This window comes from Oryzias latipes, chromosome 1 (assembly GCF_002234675.1).
Source record: "Oryzias latipes chromosome 1, ASM223467v1".
NCBI lineage: Eukaryota > Metazoa > Chordata > Actinopteri > Beloniformes > Adrianichthyidae > Oryzias > Oryzias latipes.
Genome location: NC_019859.2, coordinates 36,427,563 through 36,450,243, shown reverse-complemented (window position 1 = coordinate 36,450,243; position 22,681 = coordinate 36,427,563). Strand labels below are relative to the sequence as shown.

Sequence of the window (22,681 nt, the reverse complement as noted above, 5' to 3'; positions counted from 1 at the left end):
TCTGACGTTTGTCGTCACATGGTGGTGAGAACCAGCCTTTGACGTCCTATGAATGTCCTCTGGAAAAGCAGTCAGTTAAACACTTACAGTCTCGTTCCAATCATATTTTGATCTATTTTCAAGCATTCCCAGTGATGATGCTGTTTTCTAGGACATAGATTCTGCAGAGCGGCAGGAGTTCATCAGAAATTCACCTCTGAGTCGTAGGCGGGACTGCTCGCTCGGGAGTAAGCCTGTGTAGATTACCCATCATTCCTTTCACCCACTAGCTTACAGCCCCTCACAACCCCAACCTAGCGTTAGCGGTGAAACAAAAATGTTACACTATCCATCCGTCCAGTTCTGATCCAGGCTCCAGGCCAGACCAGGAAAACAAAGACGTTCATTGGTCTGCAGGTGGATGATCAGAAAGGGGCGGAGCCTGGAGACTCTGGCCCTGTTTGTACGTAACAACTACAAGCTTTCTCCAACTACGTTTTTGTCTGATCCTGATTCAAAACAGTTTGAATAAAGAAATATTCAGAAATTCTATCTGAAGCTTCATTTTTTCCATCGTGACAAAAATGTTTTAAAAACCATTTTCATTGGAGCGGATCTTTAAAAGGCACAAACCTAAGGACTAATCATAGATTTACTTTGCTTTACATTTGAGAAATAAGCACTCCTGCAATAACACCACAGTGTGCTCAACCTCCCTCCCCAAAAAAAAAGTCCCAAAGGAAAAAAACGAGTTTTTTTTTCTAAACAGGATGTCAGTCTTTGGTGAAAACTGATGACCGTTTTGCCAAGGTCATCAAATGACCCCAGAAACACCAAAGTGTTGCACGGATCCATGTCAGATGTCAAACGGCCTTGTGACAGTCGTTTCACCTCCAACCTAAAATGAATCCGTGACCTTCCTGAAAATACAGAACAAAAGACGAGCGTTTCCACCGGTTTCCGCTGCTGAGGTACAGGAAGTGCTGCCATCTGAAACTTTCCATCCAGCGACAAGAGTCCAGCATGTGACACCCAACATCTGAGGAGCTATCTCTGCTCGACTGCAACCAGACGCATCCTCAGTGGAAACTGTGTGAGCGAGTGTGCATGTGCACAATCCTCTCACAAAGAAATGCTCCATAAACAATGATTCACTTTATTCATCTACTGGAATTCTGATCGAATAAATGAACAGAGGTACTTCTTCTTAGACTGCAGATTAGAATGGAGTTCTACTTAAATCTACTTTGGTTGATTTTTTTCTCTCTTTACCTTAGGGTGGATATTTCCTTTGGAAATGTTGCTTTTGCTGTCTAAGTGCACAGGATGGACGGCTACGTTGCTCCTCGATGACCAAAATGTCCACATGCTGAGTGTGACCCGGCACTAGAGCCTGTTTATTCCACTCAGGCTTAGAGCGTCGCAGTAAAACGATGGACATGGAGGAGCTGAAGAAGATGAGTGACAGCTGCCGAGATCTACGGCACCGGTTTGGGGAGAATCCTTGGTCGTTTTCAATGGAAGACAAATGACAGAGGATGATGTTGAAAATGAAGACAGACTAAATTCAATATTACAAAAAGCCCCAAGTTCAAGAACCAGACAGCACAATGTGCAGAAAGCCCAACCAGTCAAGGAGAAAGCAGCAAAACCAAACACAAAGATGCTTAAAGGTTTGTACTTTACACACACACACACACAAACAGAGCTGCAGACAGGCTCTGCTCTGGAATGCCCAGAGGGCTCCTGAATGCAACATGCGTCACTAATGTCCAGCAGAGACGCACATAAACAACAAACCGGTTTGCTTTCAGACGTCCTGGAGGGGAGAGGAGCCGGACACTGAAGCTGCAACATCAGCAGAGGTGGACGTCAAAGAACTGCTACACAACAGTCAACACGGATCCAGATAATTACTGGATACAACAGTCTATCCTGAACATGTAATAGCTGAAACCCCTCCCACCTCCCATCGAGGAGGCCTGGAGGTCAGCAGCTACCGGACCTCCAATGCTGCCAGCTGGGATCTGTTGTCGGGTGAGTGATCCAACCACCATCCATGCTGGTGCATACATGTGTGCAGAAAAGGAAGCGTGCATAGGCGTGCCCTCCGGAGGATCTGCTAAATGCAGGTGGCTGATCAGAGAGGCAGCAAAGGGGGTTTCCTGGACCCAACGGCAAACAAGAAAGGATGACAATGGTCTGAATAACACCACTGAGCTACCAACTCGGTGGCCTCGTGGTAGAGCGTTCGCCCTGAGACTGAAAGGTCGAGAATTCAAATCCACGGTTGAGTCGTGCCCTGCTTGATACTCACCAAACGGTTCCCAAGCACGGCTCATTGTTCTCCCAGGGGAGGGGTCTGTTAGGATTCTGTGGTTTAGTTTGGTTTCAGGTTGTTCTTGTTTTTGGTTCCAGTCACATGATCCACAGCTGTCTTCAGTTCAGTTAATTGCCCGAGTCCATTTAAGTGTCCGGTTTTCTGTTCATCCTTGTGCGGTCATCTACTCTGCTCTGTCACCTTTTAGGTTCTCCATGGTTTTGTTTCATTCAAGACTAATATTAAATATCCACGTTTCCACCACAAAGCCTGGTCTCCTACATTTGTAGGTCCTACACCACCAACTCCTGACAGCTGGGACTTCAACTTTGGCCACAAGGAAACATAGTTCATAGCACAGTTCAGTGACTTGTTCCAGAACATTTGTATTTTGGGTAAAAACAAGAATCGACCCCCCCCCCCCCCACCCCCCCAGTCCTGGTATTAAACATAATGTCTGTTGCAAGTATGTTAATGTTTTGGTCATGGTGGCCATAAAGTCAGAAGAGAGTCTCATCGGCAAGACTTCCTCGACCATGACGGAAGCCTGGAAAGGTTAGTAATAAGGATTAAAATCTCCGCATCTGTCAAACATCATAAAGGGTCCAAACTGAGAAGAAGGTTGGCCGTTTGGATGGAATACATTTACATCATGCAGAATGGTCACACGAAAAGTCACTTGTCTGCGTTAAACTGTTTAGTGTTTGTTTTTTCTAATTAGAAAGTCTGAAATTGTTGTTTTGGACCCTGAACTTGACAGACTCAGCACAGCAGCAAATCAGCGTACATGGCGATCTGCAAGTATTCTCAAGCAGTACATGAATGATCTGGGTCTCTGCGACGCGTGGCGCTCATGTTGTCATAGTGACAATGACAAGGCAGACCCAGATGCTGGAACCCGGAAGTAAACTCAGGCTAGGAGATCAAGTGAAAGAGTTTAATGGATTCACAATCCCAGAGTTCAGGAAAACAGCGTGGACCTGAGGTGAGTATATGTGGCGTGGAAACCAGAGCTTCGCGCCAGAATGTCTTGGGACTTCGTGGCCTGAGCGGAGGAGACGAGGAGAGAACAGGATACCAGCTGCACCCGTGGTGAGGAGGACCGGAGAGTGTATAACGGACTGGCGTCGAATGGTGGGATGGATCTCCTTAAGAAGGACAGCAGGTGATGAGATGATGAGAGGCAGCTGGATCCAATGAGCAGAGTAGGGAGGGGGAAGGCAACCGACCGAGGCACCGTGACAGTGCCCCCCCCTCAACGACCGCCTCCAGGCGGTCCAGGACGGCGATCCGGGTGGGACCGGTAGAAATCCTCGATGAGGGAACGGTCCAGAATAAGCGAGCGGGAGATCCACGAGCGCTCCTCTGGACCGTAACCCTCCCAGTCCACCAAGAACTGAAAACCACGGCCCCGGCGACGGACGTCCAGAACCCGGTTGACCGAGAAGGCGGGGGCGTTGTCAATGACCCGGGCGGGTGGAGGGGAAGCGGACGGCGGGCACAGGGGGCTCTCCTGAACGGGTTTGATCTGTGAAACATGGAAGGCGGGGTGAACCTTAAGCGCCGCTGGAAGCCGCAACCGTACGCAGGTTGGGTTTATGATCCTCTCAATGATGTAGGGACCGATGAATCGAGGAGCCAATTTGCGAGAGGTGGCCTGGAGAGGTATGTCACGAGAAGAGAGCCAGACCCTCTGTCCCGGCTGGTAGATGGGACTGTCCCTCCTGCGACGGTTCGCGATGCGGCAATTACTCTCCTGGGTGCGCAGGAGAGCGGCCCGAGCTTGGTTCCAGAAGTGCTGAACACGCTGGAGATGGTGTTGCACGGAGGGCACAGCCAGATCCAACTCCTGAGAGGGGAAGAGAGGTGGAGAATATCCCAGAGAGGCTTCAAAGGGGGACATACCGGTGGCAGAGGAAGGGTGGTTGTTGTGGGCGTACTCGATCCAAACCAGGAACGAGGACCAGTTAGAAGGGTTCTGGGCAGCCAGACAGCGGAGGGCAGCCTCGAGTTCCTGGTTGGCACGTTCAGCTTGCCCGTTGGATTGAGGGTGGTGACCTGAAGTGAGACTGACAGTGGCCCCGAGGGCAGAGCAGAAAGCCCTCCAAACCTGAGACACAAATTGAGGGCCTCGGTCGGAAACAATGTCACAAGGGATGCCGTGATGACGAAAAACCTGCTGAACCATGATGTCAGCCATTTCTGTGGCTGTGGGTAACTTGGGGAGAGCGATGAACTGAGCAGACTTTGAGAAGCGGTCGATTATGGTGAGAATGACAGTGTTACCTTTCGAGGGTGGTAACCCAGTGACGAAGTCCGCTGCGAGATGAGACCAAGGGCGTTGAGGAACGGGCAGTGGATGGAGCAGACCGGCTGGTGGGGCATTGGAGGATTTTGAACGGGCGCAGACGTCGCAGGCGGCGACGAACTCCCTGACATCTCGTTCCATCGAGGGCCAGAAGAACCTACGTTGGAGGAGCTTGAGGGTTCTCTGGACACCTCCATGACAGGAAATACGAGAGGTATGCCCCCAAACCAGAACTTCAGAGCGGAGCGAGGAGGGGACATACAAGGTGTTCACCGGGACAGGGGGATGATCAGGTTCTTCGTCTTGGGCCTGTAGGACTCGAGTCTCAATGTCCCAGGTGAGGTTCCCTACTATGCAGGTGGGGGAGATAATGGGAGAGGGGTCCTGACTGTCCTCTTTACTATAAAGACGTGAAAGTGCGTCCGGTTTAACGTTCCTGCTGCCAGGCCTATAAGTAATGATGAACGAGAAACGGTCGAAGAAGAGGCACCAACGGGCTTGGCGTGAATTAAGGCGTTTGGCGGAACGAAGGTAGGCCAAATTTTTGTGGTCTGTCCACACTATGAAAGGCTGCTCAGTACCCTCGAGCCAGTGACGCCACTCCTCAAGGGCGAGTTTGATGGCGAGGAGCTCCCGATTACCCACGTCATAATTGCGTTCAGCAGTGGACAGTTTTCGTGAGAAGAACGCGCAGGGTTTTAATTTGCCCGTGTTGTTCTCGCGCTGGGAGAGGACCGCCCCAACGCCTGAGTCGGAGGCGTCCACCTCGACAATAAATTGGCGAAGGGGGTCAGGCTGAATCAGGATAGGAGCCGAGGTGAATAAACCCTTTAGGAGATCAAAGGCAGCCTGAGCCTCGGGACCCCAAACAAAGGGTCTGTTAACCGAGGTGAGCTGAGTGAGGGGAGCTGCGATACTGCTGTAGTTTCTTATAAAACGGCGATAAAAGTTAGCGAAACCGAGGAAGCGTTGCAGTTGCTTTCTGGAATCAGGAGGTTCCCAGTTGGCTACTGCCATGATCTTAGCTGGGTCTGGACGGATATTACCGGCCTCTATGATAAAACCGAGAAATGATATGGTAGGGACATGAAATTCGCATTTCTCTGCTTTAACAAAAAGCTTATTTTCAAGAAGGCGTTCGAGGACCTGCCGGACATGGTGGGTGTGTTGATCTTGATCACGTGAGTAAATTAGTATGTCGTCCAGGTAGACAAATACAAAACGATTTAAGAAATCACGGAGGACGTCGTTTACTAGGTGCTGAAAAATGGCGGGGGCATTGGTAAGCCCGAAAGGCATCACCAGGTATTCAAAATGCCCTTGGGGTGTGTTGAACGCCGTTTTCCATTCATCCCCCTCCCTCATGCGGACTAAATGATAGGCGTTGCGGAGATCTAATTTAGAAAAGATGCGAGCCTCTTGAACGGAATCTAAAGCGGAGCTGATGAGGGGAAGGGGATACTTATTTTTGACTGTGATCTGATTTAGTTCGCGGAAATCTATGCAGGGTCGTAAGGTTTTATCCTTTTTCTGAACGAAAAAGAACCCTGCACCGACAGGGGACGAAGAGGGGCGGATGTGACCGGAAGAAAGAGCGTCGTGAATGTATTTCTCCATAGCCTGCTTCTCAGGGCCGGATAAATTAAATAAGCGGCTCTTGAGTAGAGTAGCCCCCTTTAATAAATCTATGGAGCAATCGTAAGGTCTGTGAGGGGGAAGAGCGCCAGCCTTGGTTTTGCTAAAGACAGCCCTAAGGTCGTGATAGCAGGAGGGTACCTTAGTAAGGTCGATGATTTCTGGGACTGAGTGATGACTTGGAGGAACAGAAGGGATGGCGGAACGGAGGCAATTAGCCATGCAGGCAGTACTCCAGTTGGTGATGTGACGATTCACCCAATCAAACTGCGGGTTGTGAGCATGAAGCCAGGGGAAACCTAAGATGACGGGAGATTGGAGGGATTGAATGACATAGAACTGCATGAATTCATGGTGATTACCAGAGGAGATGAGTTGAACAGCCTTGGTGCGGTGAGTTATGTGAGTGAGGAGCTGGCCTCCAAGACCTGCTGCCTTGACCGGCTGTTCCAAAGGCTCTGTGGGAAGGTCGAGTTCAGACACAAGGTTACAGTCAATGAAACTTTGCTCAGCGCCAGAATCTATGAGGGCTTGGCAAACATGGGTCTTAGCTTGGTTACATAGCTTGACAGGAATGTACAAGAAAGAGTTCTTAGTAGTGAGGGAGTGACCCGCCCGCGGCCTGTCGTCTAGCGGGGGGTTCTGGCGTTTAAACGCAACGTACACTGGTGAACAAGGTGACCTGCCTGACCACAGTAGAAACATGATCCCTCGTCCCTCCGTCTCCGCCGTTCCTCGGGTGTGAGCTTTGAGTGCCCGATCTGCATAGGCTCCTCACGGGATTGTCCGGCGGCCTCATGAGAAAAGGAACGAGCTGAATCAGCTGTGGCGAGGGGGGGGAGAAAGTTAGCCAAAGGTCCTTTATCATGGCGTAGACGCTCAGTCTGGCGTTCCCGGAGACGCACGTCGGACCGCAAGGCCGCGGTGACGAGCTCTTCAAAAGATCTAGCCTCGGGTTGAGAACATAAATGATCTTTAATTGAATCGTTTAGTGACTGGTAGAACACGCCTTTCAGGGCGATGGCCGGCCAACCTGCTTCCACCGCTAGAATCCGAAAGTCTATTAAATGGTCACTCACAGATCTGTTGCGTTGCTTCAAGGCTAGTAGACGACGGGTCGCTTCCTCCTCCTTGCGGGGCTGGTCGAACACCAACCGGAATTCCCCTATGAATCGTTGAAACGGAATTTGGTCAATGGGATTAGCCGTTAGGTAGGCCTGCGCCCATTGTAGCGCTTTACCCCTGAGGGAGTTAACGATGAGTGTAATTTTGCTATGATCTGCGTGGTAGTGTCGTGGAGCCTGCTGGAAAATCAGTTGGCACTGAAGGAGGAAACCCCCGCAGGCCTCCACGTCTCCCTGGAAGTTCTCGGGTTGAAGCCGGATGTTTTCGTTAGCCGGGCTAACGGTAGCGGGGGCTGAACTTCCGGCGGAAGGAGAGGCGCTGGCTGTGGCGTAGGCGGATCGCTGACCTGTTAGTTCCATCAGGGCCTGAGAAATTCCATCCAGACGTCTGAAAAGGTCCTGTTGTGCGGCGGCCATCTGGTTCAGGGATTCAGCTTGTCGTCCCAGGGCTATGCCTTGATGAGAGACGGCCAAGCGGAGTCCTTCCGGGTCAGCTGGGTCTGGGTGATGGCCAGTCCGTTCTGTCATAGTGACAATGACAAGGCAGACCCAGATGCTGGAACCCGGAAGTAAACTCAGGCTAGGAGATCAAGTGAAAGAGTTTAATGGATTCACAATCCCAGAGTTCAGGAAAACAGCGTGGACCTGAGGTGAGTATATGTGGCGTGGAAACCAGAGCTTCGCGCCAGAATGTCTTGGGACTTCGTGGCCTGAGCGGAGGAGACGAGGAGAGAACAGGATACCAGCTGCACCCGTGGTGAGGAGGACCGGAGAGTGTATAACGGACTGGCGTCGAATGGTGGGATGGATCTCCTTAAGAAGGACAGCAGGTGATGAGATGATGAGAGGCAGCTGGATCCAATGAGCAGAGTAGGGAGGGGGAAGGCAACCGACCGAGGCACCGTGACACATGTCACCCAAACACTAAAGGGTTCACCTTTTTTTCTCCAGTTCACTATTCACACTCCCGTTTAGACTATTTATTAATCAGTAACTCTCTTTTAAAAAATATTCAAAGCTCCAATATCCATCCAATTATTATCAGTGATCATGCACCAGTCTCTGTAAACATTTCTAGGGAAAAATCCACACCCTCTGGTACAACCTGGAGGTTTAATACGTCTCTGTTAAAGGACCAGGAATTTCTTGAATTCTTTAAAAAAGAGTGGGCAACCTTCTTAGACTTCAACAATACTCCAGACATCCCACCGTGCGTTCTTTGGGAAGCAGCAAAGGCAGTCATGAGAGGGAAAATCATTTCTTATTCAACGCACAAAAAACGCAAAGAGAAAGCAGATTTATTAGAATTAGAAAATAAAATCAAAACCCTGGAGACTGCTTATGCTGCTTCTGCACAGGAACACATTCTGAGAGATCTGAAAAATTTAAAGCTGCAGTTAAATGACATCATTAATAAACAAACACAATTTCAAATACAAAGGCTACGACTTGAAAGATTTGAAAACTCTAATAAATCTGGCAAATTTCTGGCTAATCAGCTTAAAATTAACAGAGAAAAATCATCAATCACCTCTATTATGGACCAAACAGGAAATGTCACCCATGACCCGGTCAAAATTAATAACGCATTTGAAAACTTTTATAAAAACCTGTACACACCGCAGATCAATCCGTCAGAGCAAAGTATTGACTCATTTCTTAATAATGTAAACCTACCCAGGCTAAATGAGGATCAAATCACAAACTTAGATTCTCCGCTCTCGCTGTCTGAACTTCATGAAGCTCTGTTACTTATGCCCAATGGTAAAGCACCAGGGCCTGACGGCTTTCCTGCTGAGTTTTATAAAGAATTCTGGGAACAACTGGCACCAACATTTTATAAAACGGTCACATCTATTAATGAGAGCCAATCAATGCCACCTAACATGAACTCAGCCAACATAATTCTTCTTCTAAAACCAGACAAAGATCCCACTAGTCCTTCAAGCTATCGCCCTATTTCTCTAATCAATGCAGATGTAAAAATTATCTGCAAAGCACTAGCACAGAGAATAGAAAAAATCACTCCTCACATAATTCACTTCGACCAGACTGGATTCATCAAAGGCAGACACTCGGATGATAATGTCCGTAGACTAGTTAATATAATAGACTTTGCCACCATTAAAAACCAGGAAATGACGGTACTATCGCTGGATGCTGAAAAAGCCTTTGACAGAGTTAATTGGAAGTTCCTTATTGCTGCCCTCCAGAAGTTTGGTTTTGGAGAAGCATTCATCAATTGGATCAAAATATTATATCACAACCCCAATGCATCAGTTAGAACTAATAAACAGACTTCAAACAGGTTTTTTCTTGGAAGAGGAACCAGACAGGGCTGCCCACTCTCTCCTTCTCTTTTTGCTATATTCATTGAGCCTTTAGCTGCAGCAATAAGACAGAATGAGAGCATTATAGGAATAAAAACCAAACACAGCCATCATAAAATTAGTCTTTATGCAGATGACATATTACTGTTTTTAAGGAATTTACATTCTGTAAATGAAACAGCAATGATCATAAATGAATTCTCCTCCATATCAGACTATTCCATTAATTGGAATAAGTCTGTTTTATTACCACTCAACAGGAATATGGAACAAAGACTCACAATTCCAGTTAAAACAGGAAATATCAAATATCTGGGTATCTACTTTTCCCCCAAACTATCAGAACTGGTGCAGCTAAACCACACCCCATTACTGAAAAGCATACAGGACGATCTAACACGCTGGACCAACCTGCCTTTGTCCCTTATGGGCAAGGTAGCCACGGTTAAAATGAAAATCTTACCCAAGGTTAATTATCTCTTCTCAATGATTCCCACACAACCGCCATTAAAATGGTTCAAAACATTAGACTCATCCATATCAAGCTTTCTATGGAACAACAAACCTGCAAGAATTAGTCTAAAAACTTTAAAATCTGCAAAAAACTGTGGAGGATTAGAATTACCTAACTTCCACAAATACTTTCTTGCAAATAGATTACAATACATCTTAAAATGGTTAAAAAATAATCCAGAAACCAACTCATGGTTAGACTTGGAACAGGCGTTATGTGGAAAGATCAACCTGTCACAGCTACCATTTATTAGCCAAACAGTTAAAAAACAGGATTGTTTCAAAAGCATTAATATAAATGCCACCTTAACAGCCTGGTGGGAATTTCTCAAAATATCAAAATCATCAATTCAACCGTGCAAAATGACACCCATCTGGAACAACCCGGACATCCTTATTAACAAAAAAATGATTCACTTCCCAGCTTGGCAAGCAGGGGGCATAAAACAACTAGAGCACGTAATTATTGATAGAAGATTCATAACCCCCCAGGAACTTCAGGACAAACATGGAATAAATAACTTCTTGGAATATCAGCAACTTAAATCAAGTATTACTAAAAAGTATAAAATTAAAGACGACGATTTAAAGCTACCAGATGTAGTTACCACTCTGATTAATTTTTCAATGTATAGAACTCTCTCCAAAATATACAAACTTTTATGTAATTTAGATAACAATATTGCCCTTCCAACAAAAAAATGGGATGCAGATTTGAGCATCAGCACAGATGAAAGCTTCTGGTCAGAACTTTGTCTAAACACCTTTAAACTGACAAAAAGTCCAAATCTGCAGCTAATCCATCTCAAAACTCTTCACAGAATTTACTACACTGGACAGAGGATGTTCAAGATGGGTCTCAGTAACTCAGACATTTGCGAGCACTGTGATAATAATCTACCCGACAGCTACATGCACGCACTGTGGTTCTGCACTCCTGTCCAGGCTCTCTGGCAGCAGGTATGTGCCGATTTATCAGTCTGGCTTAAGGTTTCAATCACTGCCTCACCGTCACTTTGTGTGCTTGGTGACATGAGTGCCATCGATATAGAAGAAGGATTAGCATCTATCATTTTCATAACTCTTTGTATTGCCAAAAAAACTATTTTAATAAATTGGAAAAACAAGAAAAATATAAACATAAGTCAACACAGAAATCGGCTGTTTGATCATATCAGCTTGGAAAAAATGTCAGCCCAAAGCTCAAGTAACTTTGAAAGAATTCAGTCTCTCTGGTCTCCTGTGGTTGACTCCATGACTTAGGGGGTGGGGGGCTTGGTCGTCGCTGCTCCTTGCCCTTCTGCCGTGGTATGGGGTGGGGGTCGGGGCTTCCGGTGCCTGGCGGGGGCGGTGGGGGGCTCCGTTGGTCGGGGGGTCGGGTCCGGTGCCTGGGTGGGGCGGGCTGGGGCGCTGCGTGGTCCTCTGGGCTTGGGTGTGGGGGTGCGTGGTGGGGGGTGGGGTGGTGGTCTGGCTTGGCTTGGGGGGGTGGTCCCTTTGCCTGTGCTGGGGGGGTTGGCGGGGGCCCTGCTCGGGTGGGGGGGCCCAGCGGCGCCGGATGGGCTGCCCATCTGCACCTGGGGCTGGGATCGGCCCTTCCCTGGCTCTGGGGCGGGACGGGACAACCCTCTCGGGGCCCCCGGTCGCTCTGGGTGTCACCCGCTTCGGCTGCGGGGTCTGGGGTGGGGTGGGGTGGGGGGCTTGTCGGCCCTGTCCTGTGGGGGGGCGTTCTGGGGGGGAGGGGGGGCCCATTATTAGTACGGGTCGGGGGGGCTAGCGGGTCGGGGTCTCCGCTGAGGCAATCAGTGGTTGCCTCGGCCGGTTGGCCTCCTCGGTCCCGTCGAGGCCTGACCAGAGCTCTTCTAGGGCCGGCGTCTGGGGGTGGGGGCCTGGGCTTGCTCCGGGGGGGGGGCGACGCTTTCTGGCTCCTCTCTCTCTGTGTGGGGTGGGTGGTGCCGGGCCTGGGGTGTCGGCGCCTCCGGGGGTGGGCCCCTGGGCTGGGTGGCCCTGGCCCCTTTGCTGGGGGTGGGCTGGGGGACGGCTGTTTGACCACCGGGGGACAGTCTACCAGCTGTCCCCAACTTACCCCCTTCCTTATATAACCTCATATTAGGGTGAGGGGGTGGGGGGTCTAGCCTGCGATGCGCCTTGGGGGGGGGCTACTTGGGAGTGGCCCCCCTCCTATGGTTGCCGTATGGAGTGGGCCCCCCCTCTTTCGGTTTTATTTGCACCTTAGACATGTAGGGTCCTTGGTAGGGGGGGTGCTTGGACATCACTGCAAGCAAGCAGCAGATGTCCTCCTGGCACCCTACCCGCCAATTTTAACCGCACCTTAGACATTTAGGGCCCCTTGGTGTGGAGGGTGAGGGGACATCACTGTGAGTAATCAGGAGATGTCCCCTTAGTGCCCTACTCGCCAATTTTAACTGCACCCCCCTTAGTACACACACCCCTCCCCCTTCAATATATACATTCAAACATAAACACACACACATGCACACAAACACCCTCTCAAACACCCATACACGCACACACATTTTACAAGGAAGGTGGGACCTGGGTCCATCTGTCCCCTACCCCTTCCCTGGTGGGGGGTGCGGGCCCCTTGGCGATGGCGGCCGTGTCCCTTGGGTGCCGGCTCCCTGGGCCCGGCGGTGCTCTCTCCGCACGGTGGGGGGGTTCATATTACACCTGAGCCGGGGGTGTTTGTGTCCCTGGGGGGTGGGTCCTGGTCCTTGCCCCTGGGCGCTGGGCCCCGCCAAACTTCCAACATGGCCAAGCCTGGTCGGGCCATATTTATAACATCCCTTGTGGGCCGCCCTTTTTTCCCCGGGGTTCCCCCCTCCTGGGCGGGGGCGGCGGGCCCCTGCCTTGCTCCTACCTGGACCAACCGTGGGCCGGGTGGGTGGCTGCCTGGAGTGCGGAGCGGGTCTCCCTTGGGGGGTCCTGGCTCGTACCTGGGGTCGGGGCGGGGGGATGCCCGGAACTCCTGGGTGGTGGTGGGGTGCTCGTCTGGGGCTGTGGGCGTCCCTCTCCGGTGGGGCCCTGCGTTGGGCTCTTCCGGCGCGGCGGGGGGCTGCTTTCCTGGCTGGGCTGGGGCGGCGCTCTCTTTCCCTCTGCGCCTCCCTGCTCTCTGGCTCTGGGGGCCTCGCGGCGGTCCTGCTGGCCCTGGCCTGGGTGGCGGTCTTGGTCGCCCGGGGGGCGGTTGTTCCCTGCCTGTTCCCGTGTGGCGTTGGGGGAATTCCGGCTGCCGCTGCTGCTGCGGCGGGGGTATGGGTGTGGGGGTGGCTGGGCGCTCCTCCTCCTTCTTTTCACATTCCACCATCCATTTTAGAAGAACATAAACACTCACCTGAGCACAGGTGTTAGCTCACCTTTGCACTAATAGTTTGCATGATTGAATGAATGAAAGATTTCACACTAGTTGGTTTAAAGGCATAGGTATGCGTTCGTGAACACTATCTGTTTTGTGTGCATGTTGACATGTGGACATTTTTGCGGCTAGCAGGTGTGTTGATAATATTTGAGTGTGTGTGAACAGGCCCCGCCCTTTTTGTACTACATTTGAACCGTACCGTAACGATAAACAACCAGTAAACCTGTCTGCTCTATGCTGCTTCATGGTCTTACCCCCCTTCCCCTCCTATTATCACCCTCCTACCCCCCCCTCTCTCTAACGTCCCTCTCTCTTCTTCCCTTCTTTCCTTTTCCGTCCGGTCCAACACCAAAGATTTTCAAACATGATTGAAATTAATAAATTTTGGCCTCAATTACAAAAGGGGTTTATTCAGACATACCTTTGGTTTGTCTGAAGATGAATAACCCCTCTTGTTAAAATAAAATATGTCCAACACAAGAGGCCCTCAGCTCTCATCTGTTTGCCTAGCTGTTGGACAGGACAAGTTAAAAAAAAAAAAAAGTCTGAAATTGAGTCGTTTTCCATGATTTAAAAACCAAACTTTGATAAACTCAAGCTGGGCATCGATGTTAAATGCATCTGAAAGTGCTAGAGGGCCATTTTTCAACATGGCGTCTCACAAACCATCCATCTCTGTCAACAGGGAGGGGTGGACGCCACGATGAAAGCGTGCGTGGAAGCCGCACACATGCAGATTTAGTGACCTGGAAGGCTTCTTATTTGATTTCCATAATGATGTTGCTTGGGGTGGCACAATGGGGAAATAAGCCCCGCCCCTCATGCAGGGGTTGACATAGCCCAGAAATTTGCACTGGCCCACAGGGCCAGTAGTTTTTGAAACTTACTGGCCCTGCCTGAAAGTTACTGGCCCGACACCGCGCATAGCGGGACCCGCCGCTCCGCAGGTGCTTGCAACTTTAGGGGGGTCTGGGGGCATGCCCCCACGGAAACTTTTAATATGGTGCAATTTGGTGCATTCTGGTGACATCACTTATTTCTACACTTTTCAATGACTGAAAATAGAGCATATCAAACTTAAATCTGCTCTAGTCTGTTTCAGATGTTTTAAAGAGAGCACTGCAGTGTAGTAGGTAACACTAGTTCAGAAGTTTTCATGGTGCTTCTAACGGCAAATATCGCAATAAATCATAAACCTTAAATGTGTTAAAACAATCTAATGGCAGCTTGAACCATTAACGAATCAAATAAATCCTTTAATGCATTTGACCAATCGGATGGACGCCTTCACATTGTTGACCAATCAGATGGAGCCCTGTTATGTTAGATGTTTGTAACCTATGTCAACGTGGGTCATTTGGAGTATAATTTTTAAACTGGGAATGGTTATTTGGTTATTTTGCTGTTTGTTTATATACCGCAAATTATATCGTTATCGCAATTTTAATCTCTGATATCGCATATCGCGAGTTTTCCTCATATTGTGCAGGTCTCACTGAGATCATTCAGCTAACTAGAAATACTTACTGCTTACAGTGTTGTAAAGAAAAACAAAATTAAGTAGTTTAACATTCTACTGCATTTGAGTCTGAGATTCAGGTATTTGGAGTTGCCTTTGATTCTTTGACATTCAGCTTAAAGCTTAGTGCATACAGTTTCATCTTCAATGCATTCATTAAATATCTTGCTGTCCATACTACTAATTATACCCATTACTCCATCCAACATATTCCTTTCTATTCCTGCCATGTCTTCCACATCTCTGACATGCTTCAGTCTCTCTTCAGTGACGGTGTCGGATTTATAATCAAATGTAATAATAACCCACTGGCTTGTGCCTTCGTTGTTGCTGTTTAACATTGTTTTGTATTGAATTGTTACATTCAATAAAGTTTGAAAAAAAAAAAGTAGTGAGCGCGTGCCGCGTGGTGCTCGGCAGTGAAAGCCGCGGCGCGCAGGCGGGAGAGAAGGAGAAGTGATCAAAGGTTTCCCATAGAAACCCTTGAAGTCTGAACACAGGACTAGCAGAAAAACTAAATTATGAAGACGAGGTAAATCTACACGTTTTCGCAAAATTTACTTTATTGAAAAAGGTGAAGAATATATAAACCGTTAGATATTTTAGTGGCCCGAGCGGACAAGTGAAAAGTAAAGTCTTGTGGTCCGCACTGCTCGAAAAACAGGACCGGGCCAGCGGACAAATGGCTATGTCGAGCCCTTTCATGATAACAAAGGCTTAAATGAGCTCACGGAGAATTCATAGCATGATCTTCTAACATGATCCTGATCATTCATTACTGACAGATTGCTGGGTTTGATTGAACACACTGTTGTTATTAAGAGTATGAGTATTGGGCTGCATAGTGGTGTAGTGTTTACCGCTCTCGCCTGTCAACAGAAAGCCACAGGTTTGAATCCCAGCTGGGACTGTTCCGTGTTGAGTTTGCATGTTCTCGTCCTGCCTGTGTCCGGTTTCCTTCTACAGCCCAAAAACACGCTTCATAGGTGAATTGGTGATTTTAAAGTGTCCCCATAGGTGTGAGTGTGCGTCTCTGCAACAGACTGGGGACGTGTTCAGGATGGAAGCTGCCTTCACCCAGCCGTCGCTGGGATAGGCTCCAGCAACCCCGTCACCCTCAAAGTGGTTTCTGCCGTTTCAGAACACGGATGGACCTGATAATGACTGTAACTCGTTTAGATAAAACACAACGTCTTCAGATTAAAACAGAGCGGTTTCCCTCTGACGTCAACATTCCTGTTGGTTCCTCCAGCGTTTTAAAGTTCCATTCCGATCATCTTCTGATCTGTTTTCAAAGCGTTCTCAGTGATCTTTTCATTCTGATGAAGCCGTTTTTAGACAAAATCCAGAAACCCGGGGCGTTTTCTAGGACATAGTTTCTGCAGAGCGGCAGGAGTTCATTAGAAATTCACCTCTGCATCTGTACCATTAGCTTAACATGGAATGGCGGCAGAAGCCGCGCCAATCGCATTCGTGTGAATGCAGCCTCACGTTAGCGGTGCACCAAAAATGGCAGCAATATGAGATCCATCCATCCGTCCAGTCCTGATCCAGGTTCCAGCTCAGACCAGGAAAACAAAGACGTTCATGGATCTGTTTGTCTGCAGGTGGATGACCAGAAAGGCCAGGAAGCCCCCCGACTGTGGCAGCTCCATCACTGCTACAGGCTTTTTCAAACTGCATCTTTCCATCTGCTCCTCATTCACAATGATTAGAATACAGAAAAACTCAGAGACGCAGTTATAATCTAGATTTTCTTGATCTGTGTCAAACATCATGAGACATATTCAGCAGGAACATGTTAAAACAGCATTTTCATCTTTAACTTTTTGATAAAGTGATGACCTGCTGGCTTCAAAAGAGCTGCCATCTGCCTCAAAACCTCATTTGGTCAGATGCCTGTTGGACAAAGCTCGGCACTGTCCTTGTCCCATTGTCAGCGACTGATCCTGTCGCTATGGCAACCCTTTTCTAACACATCCCAAACAGACGCTGCTTTAGACCAGCTGACCATCTCCCGGGCAGAGAAAAGCTGACACACAAACATTGTGCAACGAATGCAAACTTTTTTTATTTGCAGAGCCACATGAACGCATCAGCGCAGATTAAAGTGGTGGTGCAAGACGGGGGCCGGTTGTTGGAGGCTGTAGTTAAACATCCACCCTTCAAGAGGGCTCTTTGGCTCTGGCAAGTCACCAACGGCAGTATCTAAGCGGTCCACATGTGCATCACATCACACAACACTGGAGGGTTTGAAAAACATTGCTAAGTGAAACCAGAGCTCTGCCTCCCTCCTCCAATCAAGAGAAGCCAAGCATGTAAAATGAAACAGTCCAGTTAGTGGAAAAGGTGACAAATGTTGGCGTTTTTCACTGCACCACTTTAGTCGGGGAAGTTGATTGGATTAGTCCAGAAGGCTTATGCTAAACTGAAAGACGTCATTTGTGCTGTTGGATAAAAATATCAGTCTTTGCTTTAAGGAACTCTTCCAGTTTCAGGCATCAACACTCCAGGATTCTGCACTTAAAAGGTCATAAATCTGCTGATGTGTTTCACATTTGGCACCACTGGGTTTAAGGAACAAGTCAACAATCTGGTCCAGGCCAACAGAACCGACGTGTTGAAACATGCCAAACGTCTGACAAATCATGTCAAACCCAAAGAGCAGTAAGACAACCCACCATAACACACACACACACACACACACACACACAAAAGGCAAAACGTTAGACGCTCTGTCAACTGTAAGTGTGCAGGGGGAGCAGAGCCACATGTTTTTGATAAGTTCTCCAACGGAGCAGAGTGAGGTAATGATGAAGTCATCTGTGTCCTCAAATACACAAGTCTCCATAGTACATGTACTCAACACGGAGGAAGAGTACCTTCAGAAACACAGGAAAAGGGAAATGAAGAGCCTGCCTGTCAGAACAAGACACCTGAACGGCCACATTGGGAAACCTCAAGTCATTCTTGGAAAACAACACGTTCGTCCAGCTGTGAGGCTGGAATCCAGAATCCATCCCTTTACCGGCCTGGAGCCTCCAGACAACAAGAAGATCCTGTTAAAACGCAGAAAAGTCTGACAGGGAGGAGACGCCATGAAAATCCTAACGTCATGGGTTGGAGTTAGGGTCAGCATGGCTCTAAAATCACAGTTAGGTTGCTCTTTCTGTTGGATAAAACAAAATAGTTGAAATTATTTGAGTGTTTTTGAGAAAACAGGGCGAAAACACGACAGATCTTTTCTGTCAGAGCTGGAAATAACTTCAGGCATCAAGCCGTTAATTACCAACTTTAAACTAAATGATTTTAATCATTTTGACTAATTTTAATACATCTAATGGATGTCTTTTTAAATAAAAGTGGAGCCCAGGAAGAACAGTCATTACATCAGTAAAGACGATCCTTAAAGGAACAAACAAATTACACATAAGAATTCAGAAAGAAATTGCCACCGAGCTGAGCTAAAGCACATGAAAATGAAATCAATGCTGCTGACAGCGTCAATGTGGATCAATACAATCACAGCGCTGACATTCAGAAACGCCTCGCCGCCAAACGGCTCATTCAGGAACATAGAACCGTCTCTGCGCACGCCGCTTGTGCATTTTCACTTCACCATTGAAGAACTTGTTTTCTGCTGTGGAACATTTGCAGTGTTCAAATAAGCGTTGCAGTGCATTCTGGGAAAGCTTATAGTTAGGTAGAGTGGTCATTTGTGATCCAACGGCAGCTTTCTCGTGACTGGATCGATTCCTGAAAGGTACAAGATAAATAAGGTCCCCAAAACGACCGGTAAACACGGAGGAAACTCGATGGAACGCGGGACGTCCGTCGATGCAAAGCCAAGTGCCACACGTCACATCTTCACGAACTATGTAAATGAGCGCAGTAAGGAGCGCTCACAGGTTCAAGCCCTCCATACAGAATACTAGACTGCACTCATAAAACGTGTGCGATGCAAAACTGCAGAATCACTTGAATAATGTCCTGTGACGAATTGATGCTGTTTAGAGCACAGATAGTGAAGATGTCATATCAGAAAAGACAAAAAACTTTCATACATGTGTTACAACGTTTTCCCATTGTTTTCTATCCGCAAACCAAAGGCCACCAGCAAGACGTAAAATATGAATAACTTGCTTGATTGTAGGTCTGCAGGGCTATTTCATGTATTTCTGTTGGGAATTGGAAGCTCTATCATCTGTGGTCACTGGTTCTGGACCTAAGAAAACTGTAGCTATTGGTCCCGGGCAAAGGGTCACCAGACCCTCACCCCCAGACCCTCACCACCAGACCCTCACCCCCAGACCCTCACCACCAGACCCTCACCCCCAGACCATCACCCCCAGACCCTCACCCCCAGACCCTCACCCCCAGACCCTCACCACCAGACCCTCACCCCCAGACCTTCACCACAAGACCCTCACCACCAGACCTTCACCACAAGACCCTCACCACCAGACCCTCACCCCCAGACCTTCACCACAAGACCCTCACCACCAGACCCTCACCCCCAGACCCTCACCACCAGGGTCTGGAGAAGAGGGACAGAAAAGGTTTTTACATAGGAAGAAATACAAAAATTCAATTATTGTCCTTTATAGAGAGATAAATACAATTGTCCTACTGAAAAAGAGGTTCATACACACTGAATATATAATGACAGAATAACAACTATTTCATATTCCCAGACAAACATTCCTGTTTTTCTTTAGCCATGCAGCGATATGATCATCATGATCCTCCGTGAAGAATTCTGCTACAATCCGGACAGAAACAGACAAACCTGCTTCACAAACACTGAAGGTCTGAGTGACTGTCGGTTCATAGAAATGACTGTTGACATGAAAAAAGCGACCCTGAAACGTTGCTGCTCAACTCAGGTGAGGAGTGCACGCGCACGCGCACTGCTTCGCCGTAACCTGTGGGGTTGCGGGTTCATCAGCCTGCATGGATGTGCTGACATGTAAAAACGAACATGCGCTAACAGTCCGGCGTCAGCGCAGATGATCGCGCGTCTGTTACCTGCAGTAAGGACGCCCGGCTCGGCCGCTGCCTGCAGGTAAACCCGCCACCTGTCCGTCCGTGACTGTTTGCGGTTTGAATCCGCTGGTTCCGCTCCCGCACTCGTCCCGCAGCTTTCACTGATCTCCACTCGGAGATCGAGCCGCCTGCAGGCTGCGCCGTCAGCGCACATGAGCTGCAAATCTGTTGACATGCGTACCGCGCAGGCGCGTCTCACTATGTGGCAGGAAGTAGATTTAGCGCCAAAAGGGAAGGGCCCATCATTTCGCAAAGACTTCTCCCACGTGACTGCTGAACTGTGTTCTGATTGGTTGTCCTGGATCTGCCAGAAAGTAAAGGTAACACTTTGCTGTAACACAGAAATGATGACGCAGGCGAACTAGTTTAAAGCTTTAGCTGTCGTAGTTTACCTGCAGAGGTGAAATCATCTGTTGGTGGAGAAAGTTATCCATCATGTAAACATATACAGCGTAATAAAGATATTCAAACTTATTATTTTTTAATTTCGGATGTTCACCAGATGTCACAGTTCGCACAGGGACTATTTCTGTCATATAGTGTATGTCAGTGGTTAATCATTTTTAATGTATACATTTTTATATTAACTTTATGTAATATTTATTAATTTACTTAAATTCTTCTCCAAAGCTGTGATGTTTATAGTTGCTAGTAGGCAAGGCAGGTTTATTTGTGTAGCACAATTCGTACACAAAGTAATTCAAGGTGCTTCACAAAACAGAAAAATGCATTAAAATCACAATACATCATAAATTATCAACGTAAAAGTTACTTTAAAAGAAAAGAAAAAATTGAAAATTGATTTAAAAATAAAGGAAGGAAAGGAAAGAAAAGTGCAGATAGGACCTTTCAGTGATATGCACGGCTAAACAGAAATGTTTTAAGTCTAGATTTGAACATGAACACAGAAGAGGCCTGTCTTACGACTTCAGGGAGGCTGTTCCAGATTTTAGCTGCAGAATATTGAAACGCTGATTCCCCTTGTTTAGTTCTGACTCTGGGAATCAACAGGAGGCCGGTCCCTGAGGTCCTCAGAGTACGAGATGGTTCATATGGCACTAACATGTCAGAGATGTACTTTGGTGCTCGGCCATGGAGAGACTTGTACACAAGCAGAGCTGCTTTGAAGTCTATTCTTTGAGGTACAGGGAGCCAGTGCAGAGACCTGTTGTAAAAGGAGAACAAAGCATTCAAGTCCTATTTAGAGGAAAATGTCCTGTTTCACTTACATTTTTAATTAAAGTAAATCTGCTGCTGCAGGAGGATCTTTGACACAGGATGTGTTTACATTTGAAAAGAAATTGTATGTTTCTGTCATAAGTAGAAGAAGTTAACTTTGTTTTACATAAAAGTCAATGACTGTTTTAATTCAATTATTCCAACTATTCTAAAAACTAAATTGTATAAATGAATGGCTAAATGGCCACTAGGCCTGCACAATAAAACGCAAATTTATCATTATAGTGATATCAAGCTGGGCAATATGCATATTGCAAAAGTCAGAAAAATTGCAATAAATGGTTACCTTCAGTGACGTGCGGTGAGGTTAATGGCTGGTGAGGCACTGACGTCATCAGTCAGATTTACAAACATATGAACCATACTGAGTAACTTATTCACCATTTGATTGACAACAGTTGACGTGTTTTGTTTAAAATATCATTTCAACATGTTTTTTTTCATATACAAACTGCAGCATAGAAAAAAGCACAAACATTATTATCATCTTACCTTTACTTGTAAATAAAGTCCATACGCCGCTCCTTCTGAAGAAAATGACTTGCCGCTTGCTGTCACTTATTCTATTGTTTTTTAATGTCATAATCTCAGGGCTCACCGGCGCCCCCTAACATGAGGCACGAGAACTGCTGGCCTCACCCAGCGGCTTTTTTGCCGGCGTTTAGCGCTCATCACAAGAAACACGTCCCTCACATACAGTTATTTATAAAAACAAACACTGTGCATCAAATACATCTGCTAAATTATGTAAACTCAGCTCATACAGTACAAGTGATTGAACCGACATACAGAGAGACAGCAGTACCATCTGACTGCATAGGTATTGCGCAATCCAAGGTGAGGCTCAGCGGGCTGGTGCCTCATCGCACGTCACTTCTTAGTATCTGAACGGCAAATACGGAAATTCAGCGATTTTGAAAAGAAAAACACCCAAAAATGGTACATTTACATGGAAAAAGACTGCAAAGCACAAATTACTGATTAAATATAATAATTGAATTTATTTTTTCTCTTTTCTTCCCATAATGACAGGTGAGGCACAGCCTCACCTGCCTCTCCTGACTGCACGTCACTGGTTACCTTAAATGTGCGAAAACTATCTTATGGTAGCTTGAAGTATTTAACGAAACAAATAAATCCCTTTATGCATTTGACCAATCAGATGGAGCCCTGATATAATAGCTATTCCACCTCACCTCTGGTGGAAGGTTGGCGCCAGTGTTCGGCAGTGGAGCTGCCATCAATGTGTGAATGTGTGAATGGGACTGTGACTGTTAAAGCGTTTTAGGCCTTTG

At 47.5% G+C, this 22,681-nt stretch overlaps 1 protein-coding gene across 1 annotated transcript in view; it reads right to left on the bottom strand.

Moving 5' to 3' along the window:
- Positions 1-20,309, bottom strand: part of LOC101164133 (gamma-adducin) — a 138,527-nt gene extending 118,218 nt beyond the window's left edge. The window contains exon 1 of the mRNA XM_023951081.1: positions 20,130-20,309. The gene's annotated coding sequence lies outside the window, so the exon portion shown is untranslated. The remainder of the gene's footprint in view (positions 1-20,129) is intronic.
- Between the last annotated feature and the right edge of the window lie 2,372 nt (positions 20,310-22,681).